The following is a 14,828-nucleotide window of genomic DNA, read 5'->3' on the forward strand; positions in this document are numbered from 1 at the left end:
AGTCATATTTCTTCGACTGGGCCAGGGTCTCCAGTTCTTCCTGTTTGTTGCCCAGGCTTCTTGCATTAGTGTACAAACACTTCAGGTAACCAGTTAATCGCCCTATCTTCTCCATTTGAAGCAGGGATCCTCCTTTCTTGCTCCCTCCTCTCTGCATTTCTTCCCAATATCCGACTTTCCCTCTCCCCTCAGGGTTTTGGTCGCCGTCCCCCGACGAACCTAGTTTAAAGCCCTCCTCACTAGGTTTGCAAGCCTGCCCGCGAAGATGCTCCTTCCTCTCTTCATTAGGTGGATCCCATCTCTTCCTAACAATCCTTGCGCCCAGAACAGAGTCCCGCCCCCATTCTGGACTGCCTCAGTCCCAAAGCTCCCCTCCGACGCCCAATGCCTATGGGGATGGTGCTGGCTGGTCGCCTTCCTCACAGAGAGAGGGGAAAGCACTTTGCTGCATTCCTCACTCTGGCTGGGGAGCACTGGGGCAGACGAACCTGGACCCACCCCCTCTGGTGGACATGCACAGCTCCCCTGGCGGTGCCCACAGGAGCTGCAACGGCCAGGGAGAGGCACTTCTCACCTGACCTCAAGTTGCTGGGGGTGAAAGAGGGCTGGGGTTGTCCTCTCTCCCCAGGGCAGCCTGCATCTGAACTCCTCATCCCCAGCCCCACGCCAGAGCAATGATTCAAATGCAGCAGGGACATTTTTATTTGTGAGGGCATGGGGCAGGAGGAGAACTGGGGTAAACAGTGCTGAGGAGGTGGGCAGCAGGGAGAAAGAGGGTGAGGGCAAGGGCAGTCAGGGAAGGGGGAGGCACCAGGAAGGTGCAGGGTTAAAGGAAGTTGCATGTGCCAGGGGATTGGTGAAGCAGAAGGGCAAACCTGTGGAGGGGAGGGACAGGCACCAGCAGACAGAGGAGAGAGACAGGGCAGGTGGGTAGAGGGAGGTGTTAGGGGAGGGGTACCTACAGATGCTCAGAGTGGGGCTAGAGGAGGAGTGGACACGAGGGAAGAGAAGGGCTGGTGCGGGGGAAGGTCCCCAAAGGGCTGAGGGGATGAGAAGGGCAAGAGCCAGGACAGCAGAAGAAGGTGAGGAGTGGGGGCAGCAGGCACCAGGGGAGCAGACGGGGCGAGAGGAGTGGAGGAGACATGGCAGCAGAGGGGAAAGGGAGAGGTTTATAAGATATTTATTAATAACTTGGGTGCCACAGTGGCACATCCGAACAAGCCACATGGACTCAATACTGGTGCACAAGACAAAATTCACTCTGTTCATGGGAGGAAAATCTTAGCGGGAACATTTCCCCCAGCCTCTCCTCCCAAGTTAATGCAATGCAAATTGGGTTAATGTAATTGCAAGATAGTTGCGGGGGGGTCATGTGGGGGCCAAACTCATCCCTATTGGTAGGAGGACTGTGGGAAGAGTTCTTAGAGGGGGTCACACGCCACCCTTTAGTTCTGGTCATGTGTCCATCTTGACCCTGGGAGTACTACCTCCAGGGGTGGGACTTCTTGTGGCAGGGTGTGTGGCTAATGGGGGGGTCAGGGGAATGGCTAATGTATCCCTAATTTTGGTTCAGAAAATATGGTCACTATACCTATTGTCCTACTTAAACCTCCTTTAAGCCCATTGTTTCTTGTCCTAGTCTCAGAAAGAAACTAGAACAAAGTTTCACCCTCTTCCATGTAACAACCTTGTGGCTGTGTCTAGACTGGCAAGTTTTTCTGCAAAATCATCTGCTTTTCCAGAAAAACTTGCCAGCTGTCTACACTGGCCGCATGAATTTCCAGAAAAGCACTGACGATTTCATGTAAGATTGTCAGTGCTTTTCCGGAAATACTATGTTGCTCCCATTCGGGCAAAAGTCTTTTTCCGAAAGACTTTTGCGCAAAAGGGCCAGTGTAGACAGCACAGTACTGTTTTCCGCAAAAAAGCCCCGATCGCGAAAATGGCGATCGGAGCTTTTTTGCGGAAAACCATGTCTAGATTGGCCACGGACGCTTTTCTGCAAAAAGTGCTTTTGCGGAAAAGCATCCTGCCAATCTAGATGCGCTTTTCCAAAAATGCTTTTAACGGAAAACTTTTCCTTTAAAAGCATTTTCGGAAAATTATGCCAGTGTAGACGTAGCCAGTATGTATTTGAAAACTGTCCCCATGCCCCCCCTCACCCTTAGTTTTCTCTTCTCCAGATTAAACAAACCAATTTCTTTCAACCTTTCTTATAGGTCATGTTTTATAGACCTTCAATCATTTTTGTTGTTCTTTCCTGGCAATGTCCACATCCTTCCTGAAATGTTGTACCCAGAAACTGGATGAAACGAAGAAAGGCCTTACCAGCATGGAATCGAGTAGAAAAATTACTTCTCCTGCTTGCTCACAACGTTCCTGCTAATGCAGCTAGGTGAAAATTCAGCCTAAAGATCATTTCTGGTATCCTGGATCAAAGTGCATGTTCAGAGGAACAAAATCCTGCAGCCTAGAGGATTTATCAGTTAGAGACTGGACAGTAAAACTTCACAGAAGTAAATCTACTCTATTCTGCTGAGGAGTGAGGAAGCAAATCATGTGCCACTGACTTATGAAATTGGCATCTGTGCTCCACATGCTCTTCTTTAATTGCTTGTACTTGTCACAGCTAGAAAGGGCCTGGCAAAGAAAGCCATGGCGAGAAGGACATGGTGACTATAAAGGAAAACAAGGCAGTCTGCCAGTCAGGCACTAATTAAGTAGGTAGCAGGGAGCCCTGATCTCCCTTTGGTGAAGAAATGACACATTGTTGCCTGGGTGGGATCACACTCAGAAGGAAGTGAAGTGCAGACTGGTTGAGGCACTAAACATGTGAAAGTCCTTTGCAGGGACTGGGAGAGGAGTGTGCTCATACAACAGACACAGAAAGTGCTGAAATAAAGACTGAATTAACACATCCTTATTCTCCTAATTATAACAGAGAGAAAACTTTGTTTGTATCATAAAAGATTATAAATCTAATTGTGCTTCTATTCTTTATCTTAATATTTTTCTTTAACGGATTATAATTTATAACACATTGGCTACGTCTAGACTACATCCCTTTTTCGTAAAAGGGATGTAAATTAGACGTATCGCAATTGCTAATGAAGCGGGGATTTAAATCTCCCCGCTTCATTAGCATAAAAATGGCTGCCGCTTTTTTCCGGCACGGAGCTTTGCCGTAGAGGGATAAGGGATCTTTATCCATAGAGGGATAAGGGATCTTTCGGAAAAGGCTTTATTTTCCGCAAGATCAGCGTCTAGACTGGCGCTTTTTTCCAGCAAAGCTGTGTGCCGAAAAAAAGTGGCAGCCATTTTTATGCTATAGAAGTGCAGGAGATTTAAATCCCCGCTTCATTAGCAATTGCGATACGTCTAATTTACATCCCTTTTACGAAAAAGGGATGTAGTCTAGACGTAGCCATTATGTTTGTAAACTGTAATCCAAACAACTGATTTATATTTTAATTGAATGTTCTGAGGAAAGCTAAGATTAGATATCAAATGGTAATATATTGTAAGAAGTTTCTGTGGTATGAGAAATGTATGTACAATTTGCTGTTTAATCATTCAAATACAGAAAGACAAAATAAAAAGTTTATTGGACAAAAAAGCTAGAAAAGACAAAGACATTTTAAAAAGGGCATTCGGAGAAAGGACAGGACCTGTCATTTGTGTCACAGGCTAACATTTGCCTCTGTGAGTGAGCCAGCTGCTCCCCTTGACTCCAGAGTGGTTTCATTTCAGTCAGGTTCCTGCAAAGAGCTTTGAGATCCTTAAGTTTAAAGATGTTTACTCCTGTAATGTTACCTACCCTCTTCAATTAATACAAGAAGACCACCTCGTGGAACACAACACACTTCCTTTGTGGGATAACCACCCTGCCCGATTGAATCAGTCATTGCTCAGTGTCAATCCTCTTATTAATAACTAATCTATTAGGAGCCCTACAGCCATTTCACAGCCATAACGCCTTGAGATGTAGCATTCTGGGTGCTTATGAAAGCATCTCTCAGACAAACAGTGATTTAAAAATTGAGCCCAGCCAGGCAAAAGCACAGCTGAGAAACTGTCAAAAGTTGAAACAACAAGAAAAAGAATCAGAACGGCCACAAAACAGAGCTGAAATTCAGAGCCATTTACAGAATAGACCGTTTTAAAAAAACCAAATGCCCCCAACCACCTCACACTCAACTTTCCAGTTAATAAATGAGATAGAGGGTTTCAGGCACCCGTTGACAGAGCTCATGTGCAAGCGATGGAATATATTTTCCTTATTTAGTCTTGAACTTTGTGAGTGCCTTCTGAATTATATTGTTTACTCCTAACCATGAGCGTGTGTTAAGTGAAGAGCATTTGTTAGTTTCTTCACCATTCCAAGTTAACACCAGGTTAGCTGAACTCTCAGCCCACCAGCAGAGGAAAAGCTGAGTTCCTCCTTCCATGATTAATACAATGACATGAGCCACTCAGCAAAAGCGCTTCAATGCTTGTTTTAAAGGGACTCTCTCACTTCTTAAAGGATGTACCAGCCTGGACTGAGCAGCAATCTTCTCCTGAAGCCAGGTGCCCGCCAACTGAATTCCAGTTTAGCAAAGCACTTAAGCATGTGCGTAACTTCCAGATCTGCCCCCGCCCCCCAAGTGTTAGAGGAACCTCCATCCTCTTGGGGTGCTTGTACAAACTGTGGTACTCAGTGCTCCAGGCTTGCCTCGTCTGTCCCTGCATATCCCCTGGGATGCACAATGCCCTGCACTAGGAGATTTTGCCCATGCCCCTGCCGCTATGTCCAGAGCTAAAAACCCCATGTCTCAGGGCAAAAGCCAGTCTCTAACGATGCGGGAACGGATTTGCATGGGGTGCCCATGGTACTGTTCGCTGAGGCACCTGGTGTTGGTCAGTGGCTGCAACTGGACACTGGACTAGGTTGGCCTTCGATCTGATTCTGTGTGGCAATTCTTCTGTTCCTAGCCATTTCCACACCAGCCGCCCAGAGCCAGGTCGAGCTGTAGCCCTATACACAGTGGATCTGCTCAGTTAGGCAGTGCTGTTTTATGTGGACACTCAGCACTTTGCCAGGAAGTCTGGGCCTTAAGCATATGACTAGACTACATGGCTCCGTCGACAACACCATGTAGATGAGTTTACTAGACATAGGAAAACGAAGCTGTGATTTAAATAATCACCTCTTCATTTACATCAAAATGGCCACCGCGCTGTGCCGATCAGCTGTTTGGCGGCACAGCGGGGCAGTCTGGATGCGCCGCGCTCGACAAGGGACGCCTTTGTCGACCGCTCCAGTATGCCTTGTGAAATGAGGTTTACCAGAGCGGTCAACAAAGGCTTCCCTTGTCGATGGCGGCGCGTCCAGACTGCCCCGCTGTGACGCCAAACAGCTGATCGGCACAGCACGGCGGCCATTTTGATGTAAATGAAGTGGCGATTATTTAAATCGCCGCTTCATTTTCCTATGTCTAGTAAACTCATCTACATGGCTCCATTGACAGAGCCATGCCCTAAGAGTCAACACTTGAGACTAAAAACTAAAACCACTGCCATGGCGCTCTCTCCCAATGGAGCTGAGAGCATTGCTCACTCTGACCTCCCATCCCCTCCAGCGGCAGGGGCAGATGCAGGAGTCGCTGATTTCATTATCACTCTCAGAGAAAACATTGCCCCGCGTCCTCCCAAGCTGACTGGCTCTCAGGACCCATGCTTATCATGTTGGACGTGCATTCGTTTTGCCAGAGCCTGCTGTCCTGGTTGGCTGTGTCTCTGATAGCCCTTTATGGGTTCCCTGAGCGCCGCCACAGCCCTGACTCATTGGGGACCCACAACTTGCTCCCACACACTTCCAATGTGGGACACATAGAAACAAAAATTGATTAGGCCTCTAATCTCCCAACAGTCCCTGAGAACAACGCCACTGGTGCACACAGCTGTTTGCAGGGTCCACGGTGTATGCACGTGCCATTCACTCTGGTCTGATAGTGGAAGCATTTTCACTTTGGGGCATGAGGAAGCACGTGGGGGCATTCTTTCATGGCTCAGAGGAGAAACTGGTGTTTTTAGGACTGGGCAAGTCCGCAACAATGCTGCTGCTGTGCTTGAAAGCTGCTCACCATATAAATTAAACCGAGTAGCCTACCTAAGGCAGTTAGTTCACGAGCTGGTCCACCCACTTGTATGCCTGGAGGAATGGCTCTGAGTTTGGAGGAACCTGCATTTGCTTTCTGCCCTTCACAGCTGGTGCGACTTTCTCCCCGTCTGCCCAACCCTCTAATAAATTGCAGTCATGCCAAGGGGATCAAATAAAAAGGATTTTTTTTCATGCTAGCTCATGGCGTGGTCTCTGTTATTCAATGCTGAAACACCCAGTCTGATGCTGGTGGGATCAGCGCCAAGAGCCAGACAGTAGCATCTCTGGAATGGGAAAAGATTCCCAGTCAGATGGCATCTGTCAGCAAGCAAAGCACTTGTGTACTCCTGCAAAGGGCATGCAGCATGTTACAGTGCGGCAAAATCTCCAGCAAAGAGCTGGCACTTGAAGCCCTGCTTGCTTTGCTGCAATATGTCACGGAGTGTGGCTGCAAGTTGCCTGTCCCAGAGCACTGGGAGGAACGATCTGATCAGATCCAGGGGAGAAACGAGGTGGGAACCTGTTCAGCTCACTGCTGCTAAAACCAATTTGGGACCACAGATTGGAGGGATACTAGTGCACTAAGGGGCTCAGTGAGAGATGGTTTGAACAGCTTGTGCAGTAGACCTGGATTCCTTTGTCCATAAGCTCTGCATCAGGGATGGGCAGCCAACTGTGGTGAGATCCAGCCTGACCTAAACATTTGACCTGGAGGTTACATCACAATCTGCCAATAGGACTGACTGATCCAGCAGCAGCTGCCTCCTGAAGCAGAGCCAACTCCGAATGTCAGGAGCACAAGGTCTGGGGAGTGGAGCTGTCTGGGCGAGTGTGGGGAAGGGTTAGAGCTACAATTACAGGCTGGAGGGGGAAGCTCTAGAGCAGAACAGAAGGAAAAGGAACTGGGAGAAGGGATGAACCAGAAAGCTAGGAGCCATTCTGGAGCCTTTTGGTGAATTCATCCTTGTGCCCCACTGACGTGGCACAGGGAGTAACACTGACAAGCATCTGAAAACCCCACATTCCCTGTGAGCCCTGCCACATGAAACACCTAAAATGGTCTCCCCTGCCTATGAGATAGGTTTGAAATTAGGGATGTAAGAGGTTAACTGGCTACCCGGTAAGCAGGGTGGGTGGCAGGAAACTTATACATCTAAGATGGTAAAGCACTGTGCAGATCTGTGTTAGGACAGCTTCTACAACAGGTGGGCAAAAGGGCCTCCGCAGGCCTGCCAAGTGAGTTGATCCGGCCCGCGGAGGCCCTGCCGCTCCCCCACCCCCAGACCAATTAGGGCCTGGGGGTAGGGGAGTGAGCGAAGCTTCCTCCTGCCCCGTGAGCAGCATGCCGTACTTTGAAGCACCGCGCGCTGCTCGCAAGGTGGGAGATGTCATGCGCTCCCCCGCCCCCAAGCCCTCATTGGCCTGGGGACAGGAAGACTTAAAAATTTCCTCCGCCCTGCCCTGTGAGGCGCACAAGGCACTTCAAAGTGCTGTACACTCGCGCAGCGCGGGAGCAGGGCGAGGAAAGCTTAGCACAGCTTCCCCGCACCCAAGCCAATCAGGACTTCGGGGCGGGAGAGTGTATGACGTCTCCTCTCGCCCTGCGAGCAGTGCGTGGTACTTTGAGGTGTCGCATGCTCCTCTCAGGGTGGGAGCAGCCTTTGAGCGCTTCCCTGCCCCCCCAGGCCAACCAGTGCCTGAGGGTGGGGGAGTGTGTGAAGCTTCTTCCCACCCTGCCAGGGGCACGGATGTGTAGTGGGAAAGGGGTAGTGGTCTGAGGCAGGGAAGCCCAGAAGCATTCTGGCCCCACCCCTTCCGGTCTAGCCTGGGGCCACTTCAAAAATTTTTTAAGTGGCCTCTGCCCAAAAATATTGCCCACCCCTGTTCTATAGGCTTGGCCTAACTGGTGGCACTTTTCTGCACCGAACCTGCCCAGTACTGGGGAAGGTTGTAGTATTGCTTTTTAGTGACCTAATATCCAGCACTAATTACTGCCCGTCAATACTGCCAACCCTGCTAGTTGACTGGATTATGTTCACACACACTATCGAAGAGGGAAAGTGTTAGAACTGAGATATTTAGGCCTGCCTCTTACAGCCTCTACTTTAAGAATTTAGGTGTGTTCTTTCAGGGTATAAAAACAGAGAATCAAAATCAGTCTGTGTGTGATAGTTGGAAGCCTTGTTCTTAAACTAAGATTTGGCTAAGCTGCAGGAGCATCCATAAACTGGAAAAGGTGTAGTCATGTCTTGGAACATTCCAAACCAGTCACATTGCCACAAGGCAATTTGGGGCTGTTAGAAAGGTGACTCAATCTATGGCCTCCAGACAAAGGAAAGTGCCTAGAAGATTTAAAGGAAACTTAGGTTGATCATGTTCTGTCTGGCAAACACACTTATCAATAGCTGGAGTGGTTAAATCCTAATTTCTTTATTGCTTTGCTATTATGCGCCTCACCTCTCTGTTGTTTATCTGTACGGTCTCTGTATGGTTCTTTGATTGTTTGTTTCCTATACAATTAACTTGCTGGGTGTAAACCTCTTAAGGTGGTGGGGAATAAACAGAAGTGGGTTTTTGCCCATGAAAGCTCATGATACTATATATCTATATATTTTGTTAGTCTCTAACGTGCTACAGGACTACTAGTTGTTAGATAATAATGTTACAATAAGTTAGGATTGGTTAAATTTCAGTAGACAGATTGGTAAGTGCAAAGAAACCAGGGAAAAACAAAAGAAAACTGGATTCCTGCTTGCTGGAAGCTCACCCCAATAAACACCAAACTGTTTGCCTCTTCAGATTTCAAGTGTTGCTGTTCTCTGTTCACATGAGAAGGGCCAAGGAAGAGGGAGGGTGAAGGGAGAAGTCCTCTCACAGAAACTAACCCAGGAAAAAATATTGGAGGTTGTTCATTTTTTGCTGCTTGTCTACATCTGTCAGTTTTGTCTTGCTAGAATTGTCATCTAGTCTCTGCTTATACAGCACTTGGCACCAGAGGTTCCACACCTTCACAAGGGCCTACACCCTTCCAGAATACATAGATATAACATCAGAGAGAGTCCTGGCTACACCAAGTTTACCAGGGCAGGCAGTACTGCATTAAGCAGGAAGCATTCATGGTACACCAATCCCCTGTTTATCAGCAATACTGAAAGCTCTGCTTATCTAAAGACTGCCACCCCACCTCGCTACAGTCCAGCATTAATCACACTCGAGAAGACAGTCATTTGGAAAAGAGGGAGCAACATGTAATGGCTTCATCTGGACTGTCAGACCTGCACACAGCTGGCCTGGAGAATAAAGTCATTTAATAGGCTAATGGGATCGTGCTGCAGGAAGAGTTCCGAATAGTTAGTGTGTGTCCCATCCTCCTCTGCCTGCCTTGGAAAGGAACGGCTCTGTCTGGGAGCTATAATGAACTGCTGTGTCTGTAGCTAAGTGACAGCTGGACTCACAGCCGCCTGGATTAGACAGGCTTTGCCTTCCCTGGGAATTTGCCCCAGCTACAGGAAAAGCCTTTCTAAACCACAATTTGTACCATGGCAATTGACCCATGATTCCACTCACCCATGCAAATAGCAGCGTTGCCTGTCTACACAAGGGGTTTTGATGGTGCAGCTACACTTCGACAGAAAGCTGTCTGGGGCAGAGACTGACTCCTTGTCCTCTTTGTCTACCCCTAGCATAACGGGGTCCTGGTCCCTAACTAGGACTTCTAGGTGCTACAACAATTAATAATAATACAATGAGGTAACCCTGGCAAACTCCAGTGTAGGCAAAGCCATAGACTAGGCCTGCGAATTCCCCCACTAAGGGCACATCTGATCTGCTCCTTCTGCATTAGTCATTAGGGGAGCAGCATGTGCCCAGGCTCATCGGTTAACCATGTGCACAGTTGCCCCTTCACATCCCTACTAGAAACTCCCGCCTGTAATAAAAATCCCAGGGAATCTGATGAACTTTGTTTCCCCCTCTTTCTCTTTTAACTAAATTAGCACCCATGAAATGAGAAGGTTAAAAAGAGCAAGAGAGAGAGGATTAAATTACACAAGGCAGGTTTGCATGTGCATTATTTTGATACGCTGTAAAATAACCAGCGGGGAATAGCATGTCTGTAAAGAAATGCAATCTGCTACCATGATGTCCTTATTTACATATCTTAATGAGATCAGTTAATTTCTACTCTGAGGGGTTGGGGAGTGGAGTTTCCAAACTTGGGCTGGCCAGACTGAACTCAGTTTGTGTTTCGTACGGACCTAGCATCTGAATTGGGGGCCCACATAGTGCAGGTTGGCAGAAGAGCTATAGGATAAAGACAGTCTGCAAGGATAGCGGTGGCACACACATCCTTCTAGGCCAGGGGTCGGCAAGACAGCCTCTGTGGGCTGGATATGGCTGCCAAGCCGTTGGATCTTGCTGGAGGTTGCCCTGCTGCTCCCCGGTCCCCAAGCCAATCGAGACCTGGGCCAGGGAGAGTGTGCCAGGGTCACACAGTGGCTAGAGAGAACCGCCAATCAGGGTCTGGAGGCAGAGGGAACACATGAAGTCCCTCGTCCCCTGGCCCCGCCCTGCCAGGGGCACACAGTGGCTAGAGAGAACTGCTGGCTGTTTTAAAACAGCTGGCAGATTCTCTCTAGGCACCAGGGGCAAAGACTTCACACGTTCCCCATCCCCAGGCCAATCAGGGTCTGTGAGCAGGGGAGCACGAGAAGTTTCCTGGCCCTGCCCCTTCCGCCAAGGCCCTGCCCCTTCCAGGGCAGTCCAGGGCCACTTCAGAAATTTGTGAAGTGGCCCCCTTTAACAAATTATTGCTCACCCCTGCTGACCCCATCTAACTATCTGAGGCATTTTTAATGCACCTAGCACTCTAATGGCACAGTACAAAGGCTCACAGTCAGTTGTTTACACCACTTCTCCCAAAACATTTCACCCCTTTTCATCCACTTGAGGTGGACTAGATGAGAAATGTCTATGTTTTTACACCATACTTCCAAGAACAGTACAATATTGAAGGCTGTTTACTGCAAAGCCAAGCCAGAAACGATGGGAACACTGGCTGGAACAGAGACAGAGAGTATGTTCTCTGTACTCCTGGCACTAGAACTGCACTGGTAAAACAAAGCGCAGTCACATCTGAACAACTCTGCCAACACATTTCTGTGTGTCCATCTCCAAACCACTCGGTATTTGCATTTAAACAAAACCCCCGTCCAGAACATACTAGCATTTATTGCTCTGCTGAGTTTAGTGATTTACAAACCTGGCAACCAAAGTCTTTTAGGTTGCATCTACACTGCACCCTTAGCTCGAAAAAAGCTATGCAATTTGGGCTACACAAATGCGGACAAGCCAACTACTGGTAGAGTACAGGAGTTAAAGAGAGAGTGATCGGTGATTGATTTAGTGGATCTTCACTAAACTCGCTAAATTGACGCCCAGTGGATTGATCTCTGCAGCAGCGATGCACCCCATAATGGAGACATACCCTGAGTCATTTAAAAATGCCTAAATTAAAATCTAGATCAACATAGCTATGTCACTCAGGGGAGTGAAAAAATTCATACCCTTGAGAGCTGTCACTATGTCAGCCTAACTCGTGGTGTAGACATGGGTAGGTTAATGGAAGAATACTTCCATCAACCTAGCTATGGCTGGTCAGGGAGGTGGAGGTACCTCAGTGATGGGAAAACCTCCGGTGCTGTAGGGTGCATCTACATCACGGAATTATGTCAGTGTAGCTGGTGCTGTAGCTATGCTGCTCTTGTTCCCATAATATAGACAAAGACAGACACAGCGGGAGCCGTCACAACCCTGTCCTGTCCTGCCAACATTCCTCAATGCCAATCTAGAAGGTTCTCTCTAGGGATGACACTAGGGAAAACTCAGTTTCCCTTGGATCATTCAGGCCTTGGCTTCAGATGAGACCGCAGGGACACAGGATCCGCGCAGTCTGTGACAGCAGTTGTGTGATGCTGTCATGGGGAAGTGGAGCCGATTTTCCACGCACACCGATTGGGCTATAAGGTTTTTTGTACTGTGAAGATAATTTGGAACAGCCTCCTAAATGGGCCATATTGACCGACCTCCATCTCATCTTTTCCACTGCTGGTGATGGGAGAAGGAGATAAGACAAGGGTGCCCATCAACAGCTTCTTACAGGGTAAATAGTTTTAGATGCAAATAGCCCAGTGAATTTAGCCTTTATATCTATCTAGTCACACGCTTTTGAACCTTTCGCAATTTCTCCATTAGCTGTCATTGTTTGCCAAGGATTTTTAAAGGGCAGGGATTTATTTGCTATTCACATTTGTGAACCCTAGTTTTGGAATTACCACTAGCAGTCAGAGCAACAAATGGCAGAGAAATGGAAACTCAAACATGATTAGGGTAGGAAGAAACTCCCTGCACGATTGTTGTCCAACTCATCCCAGAAATGCAGGGCGTCTTTCAAATGGTGCTGACGTCTCTTGGTGTTGGGACGGATGGATACTGGGGCTGTTCCAGTCTGGGAATATCAGATACCTGGGGTGGAGGTGGTGCTTAAATGACTATTCACTATAATCAGTGTAAAGAGGAAGTTTATGACTTCTCCCCTTCATCACTGTCCAAGGCTTCCCATGAGATCTGACAAAACCCTCCTTCCCCTCTGCTCCCGTTCTCTTGCAATGCCCCCCTAAGGTGAATCACTTGCTTTGTACCTACTTTTCCATCTTTTGTTTCCGTTCACGCTCATACACAACTATCTTTGTTCAAGCAGCACTTGATCTATGCACGGCGTTCTGTCCAACTCGGGAAAAGGCACTCAGAAGCATGCAGGGAATGAAAGCTGCCACGGCTGACCTACCCCATGGGAAGGTAGTCAAGGAGACCCATGGGCACAGTCATCCACCTAAAGCCCATACTAAACGTCATCAGCAAAGGCAGAAGTATAGCGTCTCCCCACCTGATAGGTTTTAATTTTTCCTCCTCTTGCAGAAGTTTTCTTGCCCTGGCGAACAAGGGTGCCAACTACTGTCTGAGGTGAAGAGTCGAAGGAATCTGTTGGTTTTGCTAGACCAGGGGTGGGCAATAATTTTTGATGGGGGGGCCACTGCAAGAATTTAGTAAGTGGTCAAAGGCCACACTCTTCTATGTCAATGGGGAGGTGCAATGTCTTGGACGGAGGTTGTGTGCAGGAGAGAGCTTGGGGTAGGGGATTGGGGTGGAGGAGGGGTGGTGGGGTCTGGGAGGGAGTTGTGACCTGGGGCGGGGAATTGGGGTACAGAGTCTGGGAGGGGGTATGGGTCTGGGTACAGGAGAGGATTCTGACCTGGAGGAGGGATGTAAGAGGGGATGCAGAGTCTGGGAGGGAGTGGCGTTTGGGTTGTGACATGGGGCAGGGAGTTGGAGTGTGGGAGGGGGTAGGGAGCCAGGTGCAGGCTGTGGCCCAGAGATGCTTACCCTAGGCAGCTGCCAGCCAATGGGTGCTGTGTGGATTGTGCGGGATGGAGACAGAGTGGAGACTCCTCCCCCCGGTGCGTGAGATGCACATGGCTCTATCAGTCAGCTGCTTTGAGCGGTGTGCAGAGGTGCAGCAAGCAGGGAACCTGCCCAAGGGTCCCACTGGGCTGCTGGCTGGCAGTTGTCTAGGGTAAGTACCTCTGAGCTAGAGTCTGCACATGGCTCCCTACCCCCCTCCCATACCCCAAATCCCTGCCCTAAGTCACAACCCAGACCCTCTGCCTACCCCCCTGCACCCCAGACCCTGGTTACAACCCGACCCTCTATACTCCTCCTCTCTCTGGTCACAACTCTCTACCAGACCTTGCACCCTCTCCTACATCCCTTCCTTAGGTCAGAATCCTCTTCTGCACCCCAATCCCCTGCTCCAGGTCACAACCCCCTCCTTCACCCAAATTCCCTCCCAGACCCTACACACCCTCCTGCATCCCAATCCCCTACACCAAGCTCCCTCCTATACCCAACCTCCATCAGTATAGAATAGTGTGGCCCTTGACCACTTACCAAATTCTTGGAGTGGCCCCCCAACAAAAAGATTTGCCCACTCCTGCTGTAAATACACACACACACACACACAAACCTGGTCAGTGCTCACAAACTATAGTACATGGGTCTGTCTAGCACTAGCCCTATTCTTCAGCTCAATCTGTAGTCTCATGGGGTTAGCACTCACTCACTTGGGGATTGACATGATGGTAGCTGTCACAGAGCCATCCAGCACTCCAAGGCCTGGATGTCAGGTTGGCTTTCCCCCTGACCCTGGCCTGGGGCTTTTTATTTTTCACTTTGATTGTGGCTTACAGAATCCACTTGTCGGGAAAGGAAAAAAAAGCCGATCCTGTGCTAACTCTGTGAGCTGCATCCTCTCTCCAAGAGCAAGAGAGAAAGAGACATCTCAATTCACATCTCTGCAATTTACCCATGTCCAGTTTACAATGCATGAATGGTTTGTACCTTCTCCAGCCATTACCCGCATGGTTTCCCTGGAGGAGAGCCTTCCGTTTCCCTATTTATTGAAAGCCATTCCCGTGGGAGGATAATGACCATTGAGGGATTTCAGTGTAAAGCTACTGCAGCGCTCTGTCACCCTGCAAGCATGGAGTGGAATAGCTATGAGGCCAGGATTCTGCTCAAACAGGCCATTTCTCCAAGGGTAGGAGAGTGGGAGGGAACTCGTTTCAGCTTT

The 14,828-nt window shown here is 48.8% G+C and overlaps 2 protein-coding genes across 2 annotated transcripts in view; one reads left to right on the forward strand and one right to left on the reverse strand.

Moving 5' to 3' along the window:
- Positions 1–3,059, forward strand: part of LOC112543965 (uncharacterized) — a 50,939-nt gene extending 47,880 nt beyond the window's left edge. Inside the window, exon 7 of the transcript XR_016347657.1 lies at positions 2,220–3,059. The gene's annotated coding sequence lies outside the window, so the exon portion shown is untranslated. The remainder of the gene's footprint in view (positions 1–2,219) is intronic.
- Positions 1–14,828, reverse strand: part of DOC2B (double C2 domain beta) — a 192,713-nt gene that overhangs the window by 19,419 nt on the left and 158,466 nt on the right. The window lies entirely within an intron of this gene.

Source organism: Pelodiscus sinensis, chromosome 21 (assembly GCF_052426305.1).
Source record: "Pelodiscus sinensis isolate ZL-2025 chromosome 21, ASM5242630v1, whole genome shotgun sequence".
Classification (NCBI taxonomy): Eukaryota; Metazoa; Chordata; order Testudines; family Trionychidae; genus Pelodiscus; species Pelodiscus sinensis.